Source organism: Molothrus ater, chromosome 9, assembly GCF_012460135.2.
Source record: "Molothrus ater isolate BHLD 08-10-18 breed brown headed cowbird chromosome 9, BPBGC_Mater_1.1, whole genome shotgun sequence".
NCBI lineage: Eukaryota > Metazoa > Chordata > Aves > Passeriformes > Icteridae > Molothrus > Molothrus ater.
Window position 1 is genome coordinate 17,193,254 of NC_050486.2, and position 21,968 is coordinate 17,215,221.

General features: G+C 39.5%; 2 protein-coding genes across 5 annotated transcripts in view; one reads left to right on the forward strand and one right to left on the reverse strand.

The window, feature by feature from the left end:
* PRKACB (protein kinase cAMP-activated catalytic subunit beta) overlaps positions 1-7,452 on the reverse strand; it is an 80,862-nt gene extending 73,410 nt beyond the window's left edge. The window contains exons 1-2 of the mRNA XM_036387517.2: positions 7,359-7,452; positions 1,174-1,315 (exon numbers count right to left, since the gene is read on the reverse strand). The gene's annotated coding sequence lies outside the window, so the exon portion shown is untranslated. The remainder of the gene's footprint in view (positions 1-1,173; positions 1,316-7,358) is intronic.
* A 50-nt stretch (positions 7,453-7,502) lies between these two features.
* The window catches only part of TTLL7 (tubulin tyrosine ligase like 7), a 65,869-nt gene continuing 51,403 nt past the window's right edge, over positions 7,503-21,968 (forward strand). For 3 of the 4 annotated variants that reach the window (XR_004980600.2, XM_036387511.2, XM_036387509.2), the window contains exons 1-2: positions 7,503-7,615; positions 9,132-9,255. The gene's annotated coding sequence lies outside the window, so the exon portion shown is untranslated. The remainder of the gene's footprint in view (positions 7,616-9,131; positions 9,256-21,968) is intronic. The other variant, XM_036387510.2, reaches the window with a different exon arrangement.

Consider the following 21,968-nt stretch of genomic DNA (forward strand, 5'->3'; position numbering starts at 1 on the left):
CTCTAACAGAGGATGTATAGAAATCTGTCTTAGGGATAACATCTGCATTTATTTCTTATGCTCAGGTGCAACATTTTAACTCAGAGGTGACGGTATTATATGTGTGCATCACTTGAAGCAGCTAGATATCAAAGCTTGCCCTTTGATATTTCTCCTCAGAAATCTTCCCTTCCATCTACTTTATCACAGTAAAAGTTAGTCTGATTTAATCAGATATTTTTTGTCCCTCCTTGTTTTAATTTTTCATACTGCTAAAATAAATTATATTTCCATTTCCTCCTAGAAAATGTTCTTTTCTATCCTCCAAAGACTTTATATGCCTCTATTTTCACACTCTGCTTTTCCTTCTTTCCAATCCATTTTGGCCTCTGTTCGTTTTGTTTGCCACCCTATTCCATTTACTTGGTCTTTCCCTTCACTGTACTGCAGATTTACTACCAGAACTGTTATTTTGTAAGAGTTCACAAAACCAATGGAATTCAGCAGCACAGTTTGGTGGTGTTTGGCATCCCTTGCCTCCTCCAAATATTTGGTACGTTATATCTTAATTTTTACTGACAGTGTTGAACAAAAATGAAGACATGTTTAAATCAGTCAGGGTCTTTCCTCATCATTACTGAGAAGACAAACTAGATTTCTGATCCCCTGGGCACACACAAGCAGGAGCAAAGGCCATAGAAGCCATTACTGATGAGAAACTATTTTTGTGAAGTCTCAAATGAAATCTTGATTTCTTCATACTCAAATGAAGTTTTGCCATCGGTGACATCAGGATGTTACCTGCAACACTGGGCCTGGGTGTGTTTTCTAGTTTTGTGCCTGTTACTAAGCTATCTCAAGGATTGCATCCTCTTTTTCATTTCTGCAATAACATTGCACCAATTTACTGAAGAGACAAGAGTATAATTGGCCACATCCATTCCTCAAAGTTAGCACAGGGATAGTATATTGAATAGGCACAAAAGACATGTTAGAAATGGTCCTTGGGTAAATAACTGATTCCTATAATTTCTTAGAAATGTTAAATCCAGGTTTAAAGTTCATTTTCCCTCTGGATGACAAGGGAGGAATATTTTTTTCAATTTATTGTCTGTTTGAAGGGGGAGCTAAATGGTTTGTATATGAATCCTTTAACATTCAAATATTAATAACACAATCAATATCAATACTTACCAGTTAGAGAGGGCTTTTTCATCCACAAATTTTAGGGTTATACAGTTAGAAGTAAAAGGCTTCTGAGAGTTCCAGTGGTGTTGGAGAGAAGGATTTCCATGGCAGCTGGGATTTCAAGGAAGGAGGGAAGAGAAAGGCTGGGCTGTATGACAGAAGAGAATGTTTGAAAATGGCAGAGAGAAGAAAATGAAGGCAGGACAACTGGAGCACATACATGTGCAGGAGAGAACAGATAAAATAATTATAGAAGAATTGTAGAACTTGCCTCATGCAACAGGAAAATATGCAATATAGTCTTTTAAGAAAGATAATAGGAGATGGTAGCCTATCTCATTTGGAGAGAAAAAGTGTTGCTTTAATTAGGAGAAACTGTGATTTTGTTACAATCTTGGCAATACACACACAGTCCAGGTTCATCCCTGCCTCTGTGTGTTCCATGTGTGCTGCTGTCTTTTCCCTGATGACTCCAAGTGCAGTAATTTGCAGACTTCTGGTCCAGACACAGTCTTTTAATAAATGTTTGTACAGCTGCATCACAATGGGGGACTAATTTTGAATGGGGTCTCTGTTTTCTACCATAATTGAAATAATTAATCATAGTCACTCAATAATGTTGTCACTGTCACTTCTTGGACATAAAAATCCAATGAGATCATAAGGAAATGCACATTATGTTAATATTATCTATTATAGTAAAAAAAATTACAATCCATAGTCTGAATCAAAACTCACCATGTCTGTGTAAGTCTAATTGTAGTAGTCTTTTGTTTCTTTGCTACAGCAAGCAGTTGTAGGAAAGGATTGGCTAAAATTTGGAGGATTCTCCTGGCCCAGGCTGTGTTTCTCCACAAGCAGGGCTCCTTTCCTTGATGTGAGTTTGGAGCCTACAGCACAGACAGGGCAGGCCCCATTAAATTTCTGTTTTATCTGGTTGCCTAGACAATCCCTGTAAACATCAGTGGAACAACGTGTGGTCTTCAGAAAGCTGGGGACCTTGAGGAAAAACGAGGTCATCTGGGGACAGACATATCCAGTGTAGCCTTACCTATATGAGCAGACATAGATTTTTTCACAGACTTTTTTTGCATGTTTCTTTTTGAATGCTTCATGCTTTTATAGTCTGTTTTAATTTGTGATATATGGAAAAAATAAACATGTTTTCTGGCAGCAGCTTTTTTTCTTGTTTTCTATATTGCTTTCTGTTGTGACATAAATATATACTGTTTAAATATTTATACGTAATGAAAGAAGTATATGAGAAAGAGTACTTTGACTATACAAAAATGACAACTCCACTTACCTTTTTTGATATGACTTTTTTGATATGACTTTAAAATTAAAATTTAAAAAATTTAAAAAATTTTCATTTTAGAAAACAATTAAAAGTACTAGTGAAATTCCAATAATGGTGAAAAAGTTACCATTTGCAATATGTTTTGCCATTAAAAATGATAAACAGAGGGGTTAAATATTTGTTAGCTGTTACATGAAAGTAATGAGCCAATCATTTCAGACTTATGTCAACAAACTTATATAGAGGAATTTCCACTTATATCTGGCAAGGTATGGATTGAACAGATACTGAGAACTTTTACACTGTGAAAGGACATACATTGGAAAAAGCACAACTTTGCTGGGGTGGAAGTCCCATGCCAACTTTCCTCATATTTGACCATATTGCTTAAAAAAATTATTTCATTACTATGTCCAACTGCAAAGGAGGAGCAGCTCACACCCCTCTTTCTACTTGGGCCTGCATGCCAGCAATAGCATAAGTATTTAGTAACATTATATGAACTTGCCCCAGTTTGTAAATATTTACAAAAACTGGTTTTATTTCCTGGATGACCATAGTAACTTAGTTGACCAACAGATATACGTTTCCATTTTCCTTCAACTTATGCCTCATTTCATCTTGCAGTCTTCATACAGGAGAATAATTTCTTTCTCTACGGCTGCTCAACAAAAGGAAATGTTTCTCCAAAATCCTGAAATTCTGGGACTTCCTTTCTTAAACAGAGGCAAACAGCAGATGGAAACTTGAAGATATTTGAAAAAGAACCTCTAAGCTCTGATTACCAAACAGATACAGATGCTCCAAAATGATATTTTGTGTGGCTAAAAATAGAAGTGTTCCTATCTTAAAGCTGTTCAAAATCATGTCTGAACCAAAGGAACCTCATTATGCTTGAGGATAATTGACTGTAGTCTGTGGATAGCCTTGGTGTTGTGGTATCTGCTTACATCAGTACTGAGTTTCAGCCAGAGCATGTTTGGAGTGTTGAGGACTATAAAAAGTTATTGTATATGAAATGCTACATTATGTCAATAACATACTGCTACAGCTTGTAAATTCACATTGATCTGTATAATAAAAGATGTTTACAGCACTAATGAACTCAATCAAGTGCATGTTTGCTGATACATAAAAAAGTAACAAGCCATCTTGCTGGGCATTTGATTTCCAGGAGATAATCCCAGACAGTGCTCTGAAGATTAGAGAGAGAGGAGATAAGAAGCTGTGACAGGCTGGCAATATCTGCCTGAAACACCATCCCCTGTTAGCAGGTGTTGGTGCTGCTGGGAAACTGGTGCATGGATTTTGCTAACACGCTGAGCAGATGGCTTATAAAAGAAATGGGTGCTGCTTTTTGAAGCAAAAATTATGTATGGCCTGAGAAGTATTGCAGCAAGAATCCTAAGGGAATATAAAGTGTAGGGATGGAAGTTGAGTTGAACCTTGTTTCTTCACTGGTAATGCTTTCTAGGCTGACACTAGGAAATGGATGGTTTATGACAGCACAGATTATGTTTGGACATGGCTTTCTAGCAAGTGGGAAAATGCACCTGTTTAGAAAAGTGTAATCTACTCAGTAAATATATTCTGAGTGTTGTGCAAACAGAAGAAAACACACTATAGCTATTAGCTAATAGGAATAGATATTATTCCTATTACAAATTTATATGCTGATTCTGTTTCAAAGCTTTTGAACTTCAGGATTGTCACATTTAATATTTTGAAGATCTTTTTGGCATTTGCGAGTACTAACAGTTGCACGAGGATAGAGCCTGTTTCAACAGCAGGGGTAAAATGCAACTTCAAGTTTTCTGGACCACACCAGACTGTGCATCCTACTGCAGCTCTGTAAGCTGGCAGTTGAGTAAGTAGGAGAAATAGGTCTGCATTTCCAGGTCTATTTTGTGACTTTGTTCAAATACCAGTGTTCTTTAGAGAATTTAATTATCTCTTTGTAATTTGAGGACCTTGTATTTACTGACTTGGAGATGGATTACATATACATCAGTACAGTACTCATAATTATTCAGGGAATATGTCTGTAGTAACAGGAAGGGTGGAATAGGAACTGTGTTCAAATAAATAATAATTCTTTCTCTTGAAGATAGAACTGATCTGATTGCCCTCACCATTTTTCAACTGTAACTATTAAAATTCATTAAGGAATCCAGAACTTCTGTATGGAAAAATTGGAAAAACCTAAGAAAATTCTTAGAAATATGTAGATTTCTGAGAAAGGACTTTCTTCCTGATCTGTTTTTCCATCTTTCCTGTTTGTTCATTTATGAAATTCATAAGATAATCTTCAAGCTATGTAAAAGGTATTTTTATTACTATTTCTATATGCAATAATTATCTAGGCACATCTGTTCTCAAGTGCATCAATATACAATATTTAAACTAGCTCAATATTAAAAATATAACTCTATTTAATGCTCCTAATTAAGCATCTGTGTATTTAATACCCCGCTTTGGTTCCTTACTATATTTTGTAAGCTCTAATGTTTCAACATGGAGGTAGTGAGTACCATTTACTCTCAGAGTGATTCAGAGTGCAGATCGCATTAAAAAGAGTAAATCTGATCTGCTTCTGGGAAACAACAACTAAAAGCACACTCAGGAAGAGATTAATGCCTCCTGCCTCCCAGGAATGGAGAGGACAAAAAGCATTTCTGCTGTGAGGCTCTGGCCTTTGCTGGGAAGATGTGTTCCCAGCTGAGAACAGCACCCATTGGTACCAGCCCTCTGAAAAGAGGAAGCATTAGCTGCACCTGGAAGGGGAGGCTTATCCTAAAATCCTCCTAGGAGCAAGCAGGCTGACAACTCCATCCCAAACTTCAGGTTTGCCTGTGAATCATAAAGCAACAGCTGGGTGCAATCTCTCATCACAAACTCCCTTGTGGTTTGCTGCTCTTCCCAAGCTCCAATGTACTTTGCTCAGCAGAGGTGTGCACACACACCTCTGTGTGTGTGCACACCTCTGCTGAGCAAAGTGGGGTGGAGAGGCCTGGTTGGGGCTGTGGAATGTGGACACACCACTAAAACAAAGCAGGCAGGGGCTGCTGCACGCCCAACCCAAGCTCTGACCCAGAGATACCGTGCAGTGCATGGCAGCCTTGGAAATGGTTTCATCTGCAGTCAGTGGCAGCATTCCAAATGACTAACGGAAAGAGAATCAAACCTGTCCTCAGGAGCATCCTGGAACACAGCTTTGGCACAGCTTGACAATGCTGACTGTTTACATGGGGACTAGCTTAGATCCTGCTGCTTTAGCATGGGTTTTCTATCACTAAAATTCAGACCTATTCCTACAAACACACAAACAAGCATGGGAGCTTCTATCAGATTACATGCTTGTGGCTAGAAATAAATCATAATTTTGGCATATCAGTAGAAATCACAACATAGTTTGTCATCCAACCCAATGAAAAATACCATGTCTGTAGAAAGTAAATTCTTCAACTTTACAAGCTACAAATTGATACCACACATGAGAAAACATTCTGATATCTCTCTAGGATTTCCTAAAGGATTTTTAATGTGTTTTTCTGTCCTTAACAATAATTTTAGCATTTGCAAGAAGCCCACAATCTGTTCCTATTAAAGTATCAGCTTACCTCAAAAGATGTAAAAAGAGAGTAAAAAAAAACTTAATGCTGATCAAGTTGCAATTAAATTTTCATTTAACATTATCAACTTTTTTTTTCAGTTCTTTCTGACCAAGAAATAGAAAACCTGAAACTAAGCCTACTGAAGAGATTTATTTCTAACTGCCTTGAAGAGGTAGTTGTAGACATTCTCCAGGATGACATTATTTTAGCCAAGAGATAATGCAAAAAAGACTAGACTGGAATTGATTTTAAAGGTATGTAGTAGTGAGGAATGTGTGATGTAAGAATGTAAAAGGATGAACAACGTAAGCTCATTAATTAATAAACCAGACGTTGATAAAAGATTACCGCTAGTTCCATGGCAAACAAAATGCAGATGAAATCAAATGCCATGGTCACTTCCACTGCTTGTGAATTGGGCTCCTAACCTTGATAAATACAGAGGACACTACATAATCTACTGAGATACTTGACTAAATTTCAGTTGAGGTTTTATGATTTATTCTGTAAGTATTCTTTTTTTGTCAAACTTTTTATTCTTCTGAAAAATTCCTAAAAATTTTTGTTTGGCAAGCGATTCTCTATTTTTTCAATCTTTATTGCATTTATCTGATTAGGTCACGTGCCTTTATGCGAGGATGCAAAGTATTTCAGGAAAAGCCCGAAATGGCTCTTTCAGAGCGGCCAACAGCGATTGTGCGCACGGGAGGAAAACATTTGGCTACGGTTCCAAAGGGGAAGAGGAAAAAAACCTGTCCGGAGCCGCGGGCAGGGGGCACGGCATTGTGGATCGGGCAGGTGCCGGGCCGTGCGCGGGCAGCCGCCGGCGGCTCCGGGCCCTGCGGGCGCCTCCACCCGCCCCGGCCCCACGCGCGGCGGGCCCCGCGGGCGCTCGGGGAGCCTCCCCGCGCCTCACGGCGGGGCGCGCTCGGGGCTCAGCGGCCGGGGAGCACTCCGCAGGATTCCTAAGGCGCTTCCCGGCAGCCGGAGCCGGCCATGGGTCCCGCGTCTCGGCGGGGCCGAAGGGAGACGGCCGCAGCCAGCCCTGAGGGCGGCGCGGCCCGCCTCGCTCCTCCCGGCGGCCGCGGGCCGCCCCGGGAGCTGCCCGCGTGGCCGCCGGGTCCGCTCGCGTCCCCGGGCAGCGAGACAGCGCGGGCCGCTCCACCGCGAGCGGGGGGGGCACCGGCGGACCGGCAGCGCTGCCCGCGCCCGCCGCGCCGCTCGCGCCGCTCCGCTGACGCCGCCCGACGCCCCTCGGGGGCGAACCTCGCACGTACCTGTGTGGGAGGGCCCGCGCTCCCCGCCCCGCCCGGCCGCCCGGCCGCCGGCAGTGCCCCCTCGCAGGGAATGGTTTGTCCCGGCTCGCCGCCGTAACCTCCCGCTCCTCCTCCCGCCCGTGCCCGGCGCGGATGCTGCCGCCGGGGCTCGCCCCGCCCGGCATCGCCCCGCCCGGCATCGCGCCGCCCGTGAGGCGCAGCACGCGCCGCCCGCGAGCACCGGAGCGCTGCAGGACCGCCCGCCCGCGCCCCGGCAGGTGAGGGCAGGGTGAGGGGCCGGCGGGGCGCGACACCTCCTCCTCCTCCTCCTCCTCCTCCTGCGGCGGCGGGGGACAGGCTGCCACCCCCGCGGGGAGGCGGCGGAGCGGCGGCCCGCCGTGATTCAGCATCGCCGGCGGTCAGGGAAGCCGTGTCCGGCCGGGGGGCTGCGGGGGTGCCGGGTGACCGGCGGCTGCCGGAGCGGGACCTGCCGCCGGCTCGGGGCGATGCTGCGGGGCGGGAGCGCGGGGAAGTGCCGGCAGCCCCGCCGCTCCTCCGGTGCCCCGGGGCAGACGGGGCAGCGCTGTCCGCTCGGGGCCGCGGGCAGGTGCGGCGGGAGCGCGGGCAGCGGCCCCTCGGGAAGTTTCCTCAATGCAGCGGGCAGCCCTCGCGCAGGGAGGGAGGATGACTGCGCGTGTTGTCGCAGTGTGAGGAATAGGGAAGCAGGAGGCATTCCAGGATTAAAGGTATTAATTTTCTCTTCTCGCCCCCCTCCCCCCAATTTTTGCATGCGAAGCCCATCGTCTGTGCGGGTAGTATCGCACGTACGGCCAGGTCTCTTCAGAACCCGTTAAGGTTAAAATGGGATCGTCTTTTGGCAGTGGTACCCAGTGGAGTCTGAAATGTAGAACAAGTTAAATCTCTGGAGATGCAAGTCAAATATCTTCCTGTGCTTTCTGTGCTTAGCTGGAAGCCCGTAATCTGTGGGATCTTTTTGAATTTCTGCTGCTGAAACCACACATAGTTGTAAGCAAAAGGGAAAAGCAATTGATGCTGGAATTTGAACGTACTGCTCAATTCTGTGAAACTGACTTAAGGTCTCAGTATTGATCGCTTTTGTGCCTTTCTTATGTATTTGCAGTTTGAGTACCAAAATTAGACTTTATTCCTTCTTAAACCCCCTCTAAACCAACGAAACACACACATCCCACCCACCCCTAGTTCAGGATACTTTCTGTCTAAATCTCTCATTAATTAACCAGAGTCTTAGTCCCTATCTAAACAATATTCAGAGAAATCCTGCTGGCTCTTTTCACACAGGAATGATTAGAAGTACGTTGCTCTGTGGGAATTGGTTGTCCCCCAAATACTGCAGAGTATCTCAAAATATACAGTGACTTGGCATCTGTAGCAGCTTTTACCACTGTTTTAAGTGCTGTGATGGGGGTTTTAGTAGAAATAAGACATGTTATTGTTTGAACTAATGATAGTTCAAACAAATAAACAAAATAGAGAAGCAGGTATTATGTGATTGGATTTCCTGTGCGGTGAGTAAATATAATGCCTGTGATGACATATGGAGCTATTACTTCTGAAGCAAGATTCTCTGGAGAAAAATGTTCCAAAGCTTCAGAAAACTACATGAGCTATTTATTACAGAATATGTGACTTCTTTTATAATGACAACATATGTTTTTACCTGCAGGTATTCACGATATTATGCAAGAAAGTATAGAAAAATAGTTGTCAGGTTTATTTATTTATTTATTTATTTAATTTTTTTTTTTTTTTTAGAAAAATGCCCCTATTCTAGATTTCTGATGGTTTGGATACATTCCACATATTTCCAAAGGGATCTACCCAGCACTTTGGGAGTGTTAGAAGAGGCCAGGAGATCAAGCCTGTCAGCAGTTACTAGGTAATCATTCCAGTAATCTAGCAGTCATTTTAGTAATCTGAAGCTTAGGTTTGCAATCAAAATAAAATTTGTTCCCATGTTCTTCCAAAGCTGATAGTGGTAAGTTGGCATCATAGATTTAGTTGCGGACAATTCTGAAGAACTGGGAGATTAATTGACCAAGAAGCAGTTAGACACAAAGCCATCTTGCAGATTTTTTGTATAGTTAGGATTTTTCTTTAAGATGTTTCTACTGCTGTATATTGGTAATGAAGGCCATAAATAGAATTTTGAAGGTGAAATGTGGCACACTGATGCTGACTGCTGAATGTGCTCACTCTGAATTGTCAACATCAAGAATGACTGAAGTATGATTTTTTGATTTTGAATCTCCATCCATGGATATTTATTATAAATTTTAAAATCTCTGTAGGATACATATGGCAAATTTCTTGTACATCCACATTTTCTAATGTTCTGTGCTTTTTTTTCCCCATTTTTTCCTTGCCTATATTTTAATGTTGTGTTAAGGAGTATATTTGCATTTACTAGCTACTTGCAGATGTCTCATACTAATTGAGAACACATTAATCTAAGTATGTAAATCCTTATGCAACAAGAAATTAAAATGAAACCTTGATGTCTGAAATAGAGAAATGGATAACATCTTCCAAGCTACCCTGCATCTACTTTTGCAAAGCACCTGTCTTAAAAAATGCACATGGCAGCCTGTTGCAAGATATTTTTTTTATATGAGTTACTAATGTTTTTTAAATTTTGTGCTACGATTTATCAGTGCGAAGATATCTTGTAGAAACTGACAATGCTAATTTCTCACTTTTATATGTTTCCACAAATCTTCAGAAAATTCCAAGTGTTATTACTGCCTTGAAGTGCTGTGGCTTTTGGGGCAATCCTAAACCATGATGACACTGAATTTTTTTGATAGGCCTTGTATCAGTCCCTGACAAAAACGATGAATGTGATCCAGTCTTTTTCTTTTTGATGAGGTATTTCCATCATCCATAGCTGACAGTGACTCTACAATGATCTGAGTGGGGAAGGAATAGTTTGGATTTGCTTGAAAGAGGGAGTTCATTTTATTTGGAAAGGTGCATACAAACTGTCAAAGCTAAGAATCTCACTGTAAGTACCACAGCAATCATATTGGAGCATATTAGCTGGATTTTGTTTTTCCCTTGTGAACTTCAGAACACTTAGCCCTCGATTAATTTTTATTTTCTTCATACCTAGAAGTTAATTGGGGCCATTTGAATCTACTGATGGAAGTCAAATGGCCCTTATTAAGCACAGGAACTCTTTAGAGATCCATAATTGCTTACCTAAAGTCCTGCCAGAATGACACTTTGCAACTACTCCTTTTGCAAACATTATGAGCTTCCTGGAAAGTTTACCAGAACCAGTGAGCCTTTTAAACATTAATATTTAAAATACTAATGTATTTTTAAATTTAGAATGGAATTTGTTGATGTCTACTACACTGATGGGTAAAAGAATAATTTGATATTGTATGGATATGTGAGAAAAAAGGTGACATTCTGAAGGAGTCAGCCTTGGAACCTGGTGGGCATTAGAGCAAATGTTCCTTTTCCAGGGTTGCAACCCCTTGGAGCCAGAATCTTTGACACCAGGAGATTCCATAGTGCCCCAGTCTACTGAATCCTCTTGTTCATGGCAGTGAAGGCAAGAACCTACAGGTTCTGTAGGGGTTAAATAAGAGCTTTTTGCTAAGAGCATTTCCCAGTTTCCCTCCCTGCCTTCTCACTGAAGAGTTCATACAACTGTACAATATGGTTTCATAATTCTACCTCATTAGTTTATACTCATTTACCAACATTGAATTCCAAAACAACCTCTAATGTATTAGAATAAATTTTTGGCTTTGTGTTTTGAAAGGTTAAGTAAAGCAGACATAATGGTTCTTGCTTTCAATATCAGTTTTAATCAGAATACAGGATCTCCAAAATGAAGACCACTGTATATATAAATTGTACTATTTGTTTTCCCAGTGTTAAGTATTAAAGTTCAGATAACTGAAAATGTTAAAATACAGATCCATATTGTTTCAATGGCAGTACTAAAAAGTATGATCACATGGGATTTTTATGAACATTCATTTCTGGGGACAGAGGAACAGTACTGCTTTACAGAGAGCCCAAATTAACAATAATGAAAGAAAGACACAAGAAAACATTCTGATTTAGGATCACTTTTTACTTTCTGGAGTGGAGTGAGTGTCATGCCACTTGCCATTTATGCTTGTATTTGGTTTTGGAAGGATTCCAGATTGAAGTTTAATATGCACTACTGTCCAAATGCACCTTAGATGGCTACATTACTGTTAATTGATAGAAAAAGTGACTGCCTAAAAGGATGGAAGTGCTTTACACTGTGGTTCAGGAGCCCTTTGTGGCCAGGAGTAGTAACAGTCACTCTTCAGAATAAAGAAATGAAGACTAAATCCACTTTTCATGTATAATAAATGCTGCAGAAAGAGTTGAGTAGGGTGTGGGTTTCACAGTTAGACACAGCAATGTGTTGACATGTTTATTTTCATCCTTGCTTAGTAGCAAAATGCTAAATATATTCTTCTTTGGTTACATTAAAGTATGTTTCCTTTCAACTTTGTCCTTGGGTTGACATGTGTTTGTTTTATTTTTAGCACTTGAAAACCAACACAGTTATATCCCTATAGGGTGCAGTGGAAGCACTGGAATATAGCATGAGAAAATGAAATCAGATGCTTAATACTGAATTGTTGCAGGTGAAGGGGCAAAGATCTTGATACTGATTACGACCACAAAAAACAAGTGGACTGACAGGACAGAATATTGTGTGATTTGTTGATGAAATCATTCTTATCTGCTTGCTCAGAGTGAACTTCTCTTGAATAATATAGAATAGAGCTATGTGATAGAAGACTGTGCTTTCTGTGCTTTTGTGGGTGGTTGTCAAGTGTTTAGTGTTCATTGAACATGAAATTTCTGTGAATTTGTAATAGTGTTTTATCCTTCCAAGCTTATCTTGGTTTTGTTGAAGGTGGGAGAAACATGCAAAAACACTTCATGTGAATTACTGGTGAAAGAAATCTCAAAGATGTGCAACTTACACACCCAGAAAAAACTGCCCTTTGAATTACATTTTATTTCATGGGGCTTTTTAGAGGCATATAATACTATCCTAACTTTTTATGTCAACTTGAAGTCTTTGAAAGACTATAAAGTACTAGTGAGCATTAACAATTAGGCATTAGTTTGAATAAAAAGATTTTTTTTTTCTAAAAATGAGCAAGAATGATCTGAGAACATGAGTTTGGTACATTTTATGCCACTTAAGAAATGGGAGCATTTACTGAAAATAATGTTTCTGAGGATGGAAAGGAGATATCCAGTGAAAAAAGGAGATATCCAGTGAATAAAATAAAGTATGGAGTTACAGGAATCAGTGCTATTTCAAGCCAAACTTGTTTCACATTCATAGAGTTGGGAGTCTTGTAGGATATCGTGCCGGTTTTGGCTAGGAAAATGTTAATTTTCTTCACAGTACATAGTTTGGGGCAACATTTTGCATTTGTGCTGAAAACTGTTGATAAGAGATGTTTTTGTTATTGCTGAGCAGGGCTGACATTGAGCCAAGGCCTTTTCTGCTTCTTGTACTGCCATGGAGACTGGGGATGCTTGGGAAATTGAGAGGGGACACAGCTGGGACAGCAGATCCCAGCCCACCAACGGGTATCCCAGAGCATATGACAGTCATGCTTGGCAAATAAAGAGGGGTGAAGAAGGAGGAAGGGGGGGATGTTTGGAGTGGTGTCTTTTGTCTTCCCAAAGAACTGTTACTCGTGATGCAGCCTTGGTTTCCTGGGGATGGTTCAATGCCTGCTGCCCATGGGAAGTGGTTCATGAATTCCTTGTTTACTTTTCCTGTGCATGCAGTTCTTGCTTTCCCCATAAAACTGTCTTTGTCTCAACCCATGACTTTTCTTACTTTGATTCTGATTCTCTCACCCATGCTGGGAGATTGAGGTGGTGGGGAAGGGAGCGAGTGGCAGCGTGGTGCTTAGTTGGCAACTCAGCTTAGACAGTGGCAAATATTGACCCAGAGCAGCATCCACAAGTGCAGAAATAGAAGACAAGTAAGGGAACAATACAGAGTTAGATTTGAAAGTCTGGACACCAGTTGAGAAATTATGCAGTTAATGACCTCGAGCAGTCAATTAAAAAAGCCTATATATTACTTTGTTCTGTTGCCTCTAGGTATGAAGAGAAAATGAAAGGACATTGTGGCCTTTTTGCCAAAAGCAACACTCAGGAATACAAGCACATACAGGAAGCAAGTCTTTGATATTTTATGGGAAAATGAAATAAAATTTATTAGAAATGAAAATAAAAAAGAAGATCTATCTCTGTGAATGTGTGTTTGGGAAGGTCTTAAACAGATAGTCAACACACCATTTAGTTTCATTGATAAATAAAAAGTCTCAGTCATGGGATATGCATGCATAATACAGTTCCAGTTGTTTGAGGATAACAGATTAATAGTACAGTTGAAGCTGAGTTTCTGCAACAGCTGGATGTATGACACCTGGAACCAAGACAGTATGAGGAGCCATAGAGAAAAGTCATCTGTGGGAAGAGACTTCAGGAGAGATGTCCAGATTTCACTCCCTGTTCTATTCTTCCACATGAAATTGCATCTCAGTTGGCTGCACTAAGTTTTCTCCTATAATTCCCTGTTGTTTTGGAGTCCTTGAGTAATTTCTTCAGTTTTGGAAGACATACCTGGCCAATCATGACTGAAGTAGGGGCCTTCATCCTTCTCTAGGATGGGCAAGCAAGAGACATTCTCTGTTGTTCAGAGAGAGCTTCTGCTCCTATAATTTACAAATTAGGAGAGTAGGAAGTAAGGGGAAATGTCTTTTACATACACTGCAACCTTTGCACACTCTGTTCCCCAGCTGTATTCTACCTGCATTTGATTTCCAAAGGCTGGCATTTGGCTAGTTTATGTGAATATATCCCTTTCCATCTCACTAGACTCTATCCATAATACTTCATCTGATGCCTTGAGAGGCTACACCTTGGGCAGTACAAGAGCCTGGCCAACGCTACACCCAAGAGAGACAGTGGGTCACACATTTTCACACTTTTATAAGTTTTGGTCCATTTATATATTGGGGCTAATTGTCCAATTATAGCTTTAGGTTATGAAGTCTTATCCTCCCAGATTGTTCTTCTCAGTTTGCTGTTGTTTATACCTTTTGGGCTGGAAAGGGATTGTTTTATTTAACTAAACTGTGAGAAGAACTTTCTAACTCTTTATATGAAGTTCAGAGTTATATACCAATGCAGCACAGAATCTGGATAACATGAAAGCTAAAACTTAAGGCATCACATCCTTGTAGGATAGGTATGGCACTAGTGGTGCAGTCAGTCTTGTCTGGCACATCCCATGGGCCTGACTCCTATAAAACTAATGCAAAACATTAGTTTTGGTACCTCCAGTTTTCTTCCATGATTGTTCTTTTTGGTGGCTGTTATTTATTTTTTTCTGTGGGGGGAAGAGTAATCCATTTGAACAAGAACTTTTTCAAACCTTTTATTGTCAGATGTCCTTTGTGGCCCACTGTCTATTAAAGTGTACTGAGCTGTCAAATCAGAGCAATCTTTTCTTAATGTAAAAGAATAATATGACAAAGAAAAGCCATCTTTTGAAGTGATATCAGAAAACAATTTCTTATTGGTATAAATTGACATTGTAAAAGAAAGCAACCAATTTGAGGAGTGTGAATTGTTTCAGAATACTACAGAAACAGCTATTCCAGTAAAGGATGTACCTTTTCTCTTTCCATTACTACACTTAATATTTCAATTTGGTTTAAAAATTGATCTATAAGGTTGTAATGCTGGCTTCACTGAAACCAGGTAGGTTTGATTTCAAAGCTCAGATCTCATTGGTCCAAGCCTGGAAGAGAATGAGAATCTTTTTTCTTATTGCAAATTATTAACTTCTTTAGCCTTCTATACCAGTGCCTTGTGTTATTGTAGTCTTGACCTCTTAATTCTACGTTTGGAGAAACCATTGTCCTGGTTACAGTAGCTCATATCCCTGTTATATCTCTTTACAGTCACTGAGTCATGTTCTGTTTTTAGATTGTATCTCTTTTTAGCTTATTGTTATGACTAAATCTTACTGACTTTCTTCCCACAACTCTTGTCACTAAGTAAAGTGGGAAATAATGCATTCTTTTCTTATAGCATATATCGTGCCTTTGTCTTGCCACCCAAAACACAGGAGAAAATACCTAGAAAGGGTTAAGAAAGAGATCTAAAAAGTGCTAGAGATAGGCTAAATGGGAAGGAGCTGCTGCTGCAGCCAATCCTTCCCTGGTGTATTACTGCCTGAAACTGTATCAGCTGTCAATTATTGATAGAAAAACATGTTTCCGGAGAGCTGACTCCTCAGATAGTTCCAGCAATGCAATACTAACCGTAAGTGATTTCATTTTGCTACTTCTACTGCAGAATTATTTAAAATCTGTTTCAATATCAGTGGGAGGTCTTGGTATGACTGTGTATTCTGCAGTATGTAATCTTGTCAGCAAAATCCATGATAAATAAATGTTTTGCTCTATCAGTAATTGTATGCAGAAGAATTTGGTGTATCAACCTGCCACATGCTGCTGCAAACGTTCAGTTTGTTTGTGGGTTTTTTTCACTATGACTATTGCAGACTATGTTAATTGAAATCTTTTGCCTTCAGTTTGAATGCTCATGCATTCTGTCCACCACATATATTTTGCAATGAATTCTTTTCCCAGGATTCTTGTTCCTTTTCTATATTTTTATGCTTTTTCTCATGCAGTTTATCTTTCCTTATAACAGAGAACTGTATTCAGGAGCATCTATTGAATGCAGTAAATTGTGAGCTGCTAGTTGGACAAAAGGTACTTGTGGAGAGCAGCATGAAGCATTTTCTGTGGCAGTGTATCTGTATATCACCTGCACAGTAATCCTAGTTTCTAAACATGTGAATCCTGCATGAGCTGTGGAATATGAAGTCCTACCTCTAGACAGCCAAACAATTCTGAAAGTGATACTTGAATCTTGTAATCTTTGCCAAGAAAGAGAGAAATTTGGAGGCAACTCAGTAAGTTTGAGTTGTAATTTCTACTGTGATGAAAGCTTGATTTAAGTGGACTCTAGTTTTGATGTGGATGAGACCAGAGTCTTAATTATAATTCTGAATTGTGTCATCAGCAGGTCTGTCCTGGAACTGAAGCATCATGATATAAAGTCCACAAAAGTCAATAGAAATCTGTATTTACTTCACTAGGTTACAGAGAAAATCCTGTGTGCTTGATCTCATTTACATTATGGACTTGAGAAAAAATTTGTCATTTTTGTATGTATCTTCAGAATGATGGGACTAGGAAATTTCCCAAAGAAAGCTTTTTCTTCCTTTGAGCAATCAAAGGAGCTAAAAAAATTGGGAAGAAGTTTCATATTTGTGAAGTAATATTCAGAGTTCTGCGTCAATGGCCAACTATGAATGCCAGTTTATTATCCTTTTTTTTCCTATTTGGATGAGAGTTGTGATTGTCTCCATTCTCATCTGTATTGACACTTTGCATGAAACTTTTTCTGAAAGACTTATTGTTTTAGTTATTAGGTGTGTTGTACTTTTTCCATACCTTTAGATTTAAAAATACCTTTGACTCAGTTTGGTGCATTTCCTTTTTCCCTATCTGGTTACAAGGCAAATATGCTACTCTCTGGCCACATTCTTCTATAGTGTGAAGGGTATGATATGTCTGAGAGAGTCAGAAGTAAAAAAGAATAAACTTCATAATTTTCTGCCTAGGATAATATGATAAAAAAAAAGTATGTGGCTCAGTTCCCACTCATGTTTTATTTTGGCTGGCAGTGATGTCTGTTGCTATTACATAATAAGAAATTAATGTATTTGTTTCTTTGAATATTTGAAAAGCAATTAGCTTTGCAGCCAGCATGCATTTGACTATGTAAGTTTATGGATTTCTTTTTCATTATGAATGTGCCTTTAAGAAATATAAGATTAAAGCAATGGAAAATAAAATTGAGCCTTGCTAAATGAATAGTATATCTCACTGCTCCAGCCTCTAGTTGAAGACTTTTATTTCAGAATACTTTTCAAGTGTAGCTCTTAGCTCTTAATCTTAACCAACACTTTTTTTTTAAATAAAAAAAAAGAAAAAAGGGAAGAAAAAAAGTAATACACACATGCCAGAACCTCTTACTTTTAAATGTAGCTTTTGGGACTTGACCAAGATGGATGAGGACAGGACTAACTGTGATATTGTTCCAAACTTGCAACACGGCTTCTGCTGTGATTAAAGCAATGGAAGCAGTAGTCATGCTTAGGGCAGTTTTCTCCTCGGGTTTTGGAACTATTTTAAACTACATTAAAAAGCTCTGGTGCTATTGTCAATATGGGCTCTGCAGCTCAGAGGTGGTGCATGATTACTCAATAAATAAACTACTGAATACTACAGGGTTACCTCAGTAATGCTGTACTTACTCAGAAAGTACATTATCCTGATCCCATGAGTTCAAGCAAATCCCAGGAAATTGCTTTTTTGTAGACTATTCTCATGATTTAAGTAAAAATTAAAGCTAGTGTGTATAAGGTCTGGTACACTTCACTTTTCTGTCCTATTTTGGGTATTCAAAGTATTACATTTAGGATCAATATTTAAGATGTAATTTTTCTAGGCTTTGTGACTACATGCTGTATTTCTCTACAGGTGAGCAGTATCTGCACAAAATATTCCTATAGTAGAATAATTGAGCCTCATCACTGCCAATGAGGATAGATACTCTATTTAGATCCCCTACAATGGATAAAATTGTGTGACACAGAGGGTTTGGAGCCAATCCAGCCTTTTAAGGGAATTTCTGTAAATCAGGTCAATTCATTTAAAGAAGCTTCTGAGGGCTCGCATCCTTTTGAAACTGCTTGATGTTCTCCTGTTTTTATGTGCAAAAATATTTTTAAATCAGTGGTACCCCATTGAGCCCCAGGTACTAAGCTGTGGGGAGGAAAGCATGTTTTTGTGAAACGTTTTATAGCTGCTGGTGTTTCTGGTTCATTTATCAGCTGTTTGCAAACTCTTACTAGCACTGAGTGTTGGCTGCAGTAGCCTCAGTGATACTGTAGGCCAGCTGTGAATATTTCTGACTGTCACTTGTTCTTTATAGGGTAGAAGTATATGACAGCCAATAAAATGTTAGAGATCTACCAACACTCATACAAGCATACAGGTATTGCCAGTGGAGCTGGGCAAATGATTTCAGAGTTGAAAATGTCAAGATAATGTGATAAAGAACTTGGTGATCATGTAAGAACATCTTTCTTGTACTTTCATGGTCAAGAAGCCTTTGAATAAATGTTTCTTATGATTGCAAGAAACTTTTTTTTGTGATTTATTCAAGACCTGATTATTGTCTTAACATTTGCATATCTGATGCTGAAACTACAGGCTAATGTCTGCCAATTTAAATTTCAGACTGCTGTGGGAGTGTCACCCTTGTTTTTAACTAGAAAACAATGTTATGTGGCAGCATGTGAATTAGGATGATGTAATCTTCAATCAGAGTTGTCGTGGGCCGTGTGTGAAGGCAGCAGCCCATGTCTAGTGATGCTGAAATGAATCTATGAATTGCAGGCTTGTAAAATAGGAGATGAAATTATGCAGACCAGCACAGGGCTTAGGTGTGGCTCTTGTCATACACAGAACTATGTAGAAATGAATTTAACCATATTTGTGTTCTTTGTTCCTGAGCTTGAGGTTGTTTTCACACTAAGTCAATGCTGCCAGCTTGAAGCAAGGGAGGGAGAATTTGATGTGTGAGGGGGAACGGTCTAAAGATATCTTTTTCTCTTTTTTTTTTTCTTCCCTAAGATCCTTAGCAAATCTCTCCCCAAGGTCTATTTATAATATAATGAATCACTGCAAATATATCAGCTTCATTAAAGGATCAGTGCTTTTTATGCTAAGACAGCTCTGCTGATATATGTGAAATGTTAAATTTCCTATCTTGTAGATCCCTAAGGCCTCTAGCTCTTACTAGAGAAATAAATCTTTTGAGAAGTGGAAGATAGAAAAAGAAAGGAGTAGTATAATTCCAGCAGTGATTAGTGTATGGTGTACACAATTTGAAGCACTGTGTGGTAGCTGTTGGTGTGTGTTGACGTGCTGTAATGAAGTGCATGGATGGCACACTGCAAAGTCAAAAGAAGAGCAGAGATGCTCCCACAGATGCCACAATTCAAATTCCTCATCTAAGTCTCTCTTGTTTACCTTTTCCCCTACCAAACCCACAATGTTGATGTCACACCTCAATATTACTCCCACACAGGATCATTATGGGATGTTGTCATCTCTGTTTCACTCCTTTGAGGCCATGGCTGTCTCACCACAGAGTGTGTGAGTCCATCAGTGAGTGTGGCTTCCTGGCCTCGGTCCTCAACACAAAGCAAACCAATGTCCTTGTGCTGTTTGCTTCAGGGGAATGCTTCATTTGAGGTGACAGGGCTCCAGCCCTCCTGTGGCCATGGATATCTGGCCACTCAGCTGTGGCTTGCACAGCTGATGTGGCTGAGGCTCTAATGGTGTGTGCATTTCTAGGCTGGAAATGCCTACAGAACACCAATGCTGGTTTAAATGAAGGTGGAATGGTTGTGTATAATATATTTATATAAAACCATTTCATATATATATATATGAAATATTAAAAAATGGTTGTACATAATGGTTCTATAATAAATAGAGATTGGCTTCCATTCAGCAGTGTTCAGTGGAACTTACTGTGATCAGGGGGTAGGAATGCTTTATGTTCCAGAGTTAGTGAAATGTTCTGCTGTCAGATTTATGGTGTTATTGACACTTAGTGAAGTGGTGAACAGTAATACAAGATCTATGCATTGTCTCTGCTTTTTGCTGGCAGAGAGTAGAACATGAAAGCTGATTTTTTTTAGCAGCAAGTGACAGAGATATGTATTTTCTGAAATTTAGATTTTACTGTATAAAAGCATTGTTACACTTGCTTGTTTGAGCTATTTTGTCAATATTTTTCCTTGCCATTATGAATGCTAAATAAGGTTGTTTTAAAGTTCACAGCATTTTATTTTTGCATTATTGATTTTTAAGTCATGTGGATTCTTTTCTCTTGCCTTGTCAATGAATATATTTTGAACGTTTTACTGAACAAGTAAAAGATTCAAACCTTGACCTTTCTATACTTTTCTAATTTGGTCTCACTTTCTTTGATAGTCCTTGTTCAGTATACAAACCATAACTATGAAACTCTATAGTACTCAATTTGCTAACAGTCTGAAATATGTTATCACATTAGAAAGGGCTTTTGAAGGGTGAGAATGAGCTAACAGATAGTCACATTATCTGCTCTGCTATGAAAGTCACTTTGGAGGTCATTTTTTAAACAGAAAACCATCTTCAGATTTGAAAGATTTGACATTGATTTAAATTTGGCCAGTGTTTTGAAGTTTCATTTTGGAAAATGGATGAATGAAAAAAGAAGCAATATTATTTCAAGACAACACTGAAATTAAAAAAATGGCTTCTATGCTCAGTCGTGATCTCTGCATTTTGTGAGTAGGAAGTGATTCATGCCTGTGAAACTTTGATGTGAAACTTCCACATTTTAACATCTTCTAATTAATTTCCTGTTTTCTGAATCGGGCACTCTATACTTATAATTTCGTAGATGTTTTGAGATATTAAACAATAAAAAAACAATCCAAAGCTGTGAAGTGCTAAGTCAGGGGAAGACCAAAGTAAAATCTGTGAACTAACGCTGCAAAGCTCCTGGGGCTCTGTGCCACTGCATGTTGCAGCCTTGGAGCTGGCACTGAAGGGTCTTTTCCTGGCTGGACCCCAGCCATTTAAAATAATGCACTGTAGCTTGGCTTGGTCATTTGGTTTTCCTTAGGGAAATGGAAATGCTGGCCATTCGGATAAACTAGTTCAGACAGTTGTTTTACAGGACTGCATGATTCAAAAAAAGTGGTGTAAATCATGCTGTTCGGATTACTTTGTAGCTTGTACCTGTCCATTTAGCAAATCAAACACCTGAGAACTCTGTACACCCTCTTTATCTGAAAGAGCTGCTGAATAAATGTCTCATCTCCTTAGAGGTAGGAATGAAGGATATTTAAATTAATAGACTTCATTTGACTTCAGAATATTTTGGACAAGCCCTAATTACATGCAATTTTAAGCCAGCTGACAGATAGCCTTTTAAAAACAATCTTGTCACTTTGACATATCAAGCCTCAAAATGAAGACAACTTTTTGCATATAGAATTTCTCTGTAAGAGATAACTTGCCACCAAATTGTTCTTTGAACATGTAACAATAAAACTGTTTGCTATGCTTGTTTGTAGCAGGAACACTTCAACATACATTTTATAAGACCATATATTAAAAAATCATGGAAGGATAGGAGGCTTTTAGTTCTGCAGTTTCATTACTGAAAATTGTTATTATCTTGCTGAGCAGGGTCCTGAAAAAGGCATTTTGCTCTATTAATCTCATTTAGAAATCTGAATTTTATATCTTAATTCCAGATCAACACTAGATTATAGGTTTGCATAACTGTAATAAATAGCACACCCCTCACTACGGTGTGTCCAGACTTCCATGCTCTAAG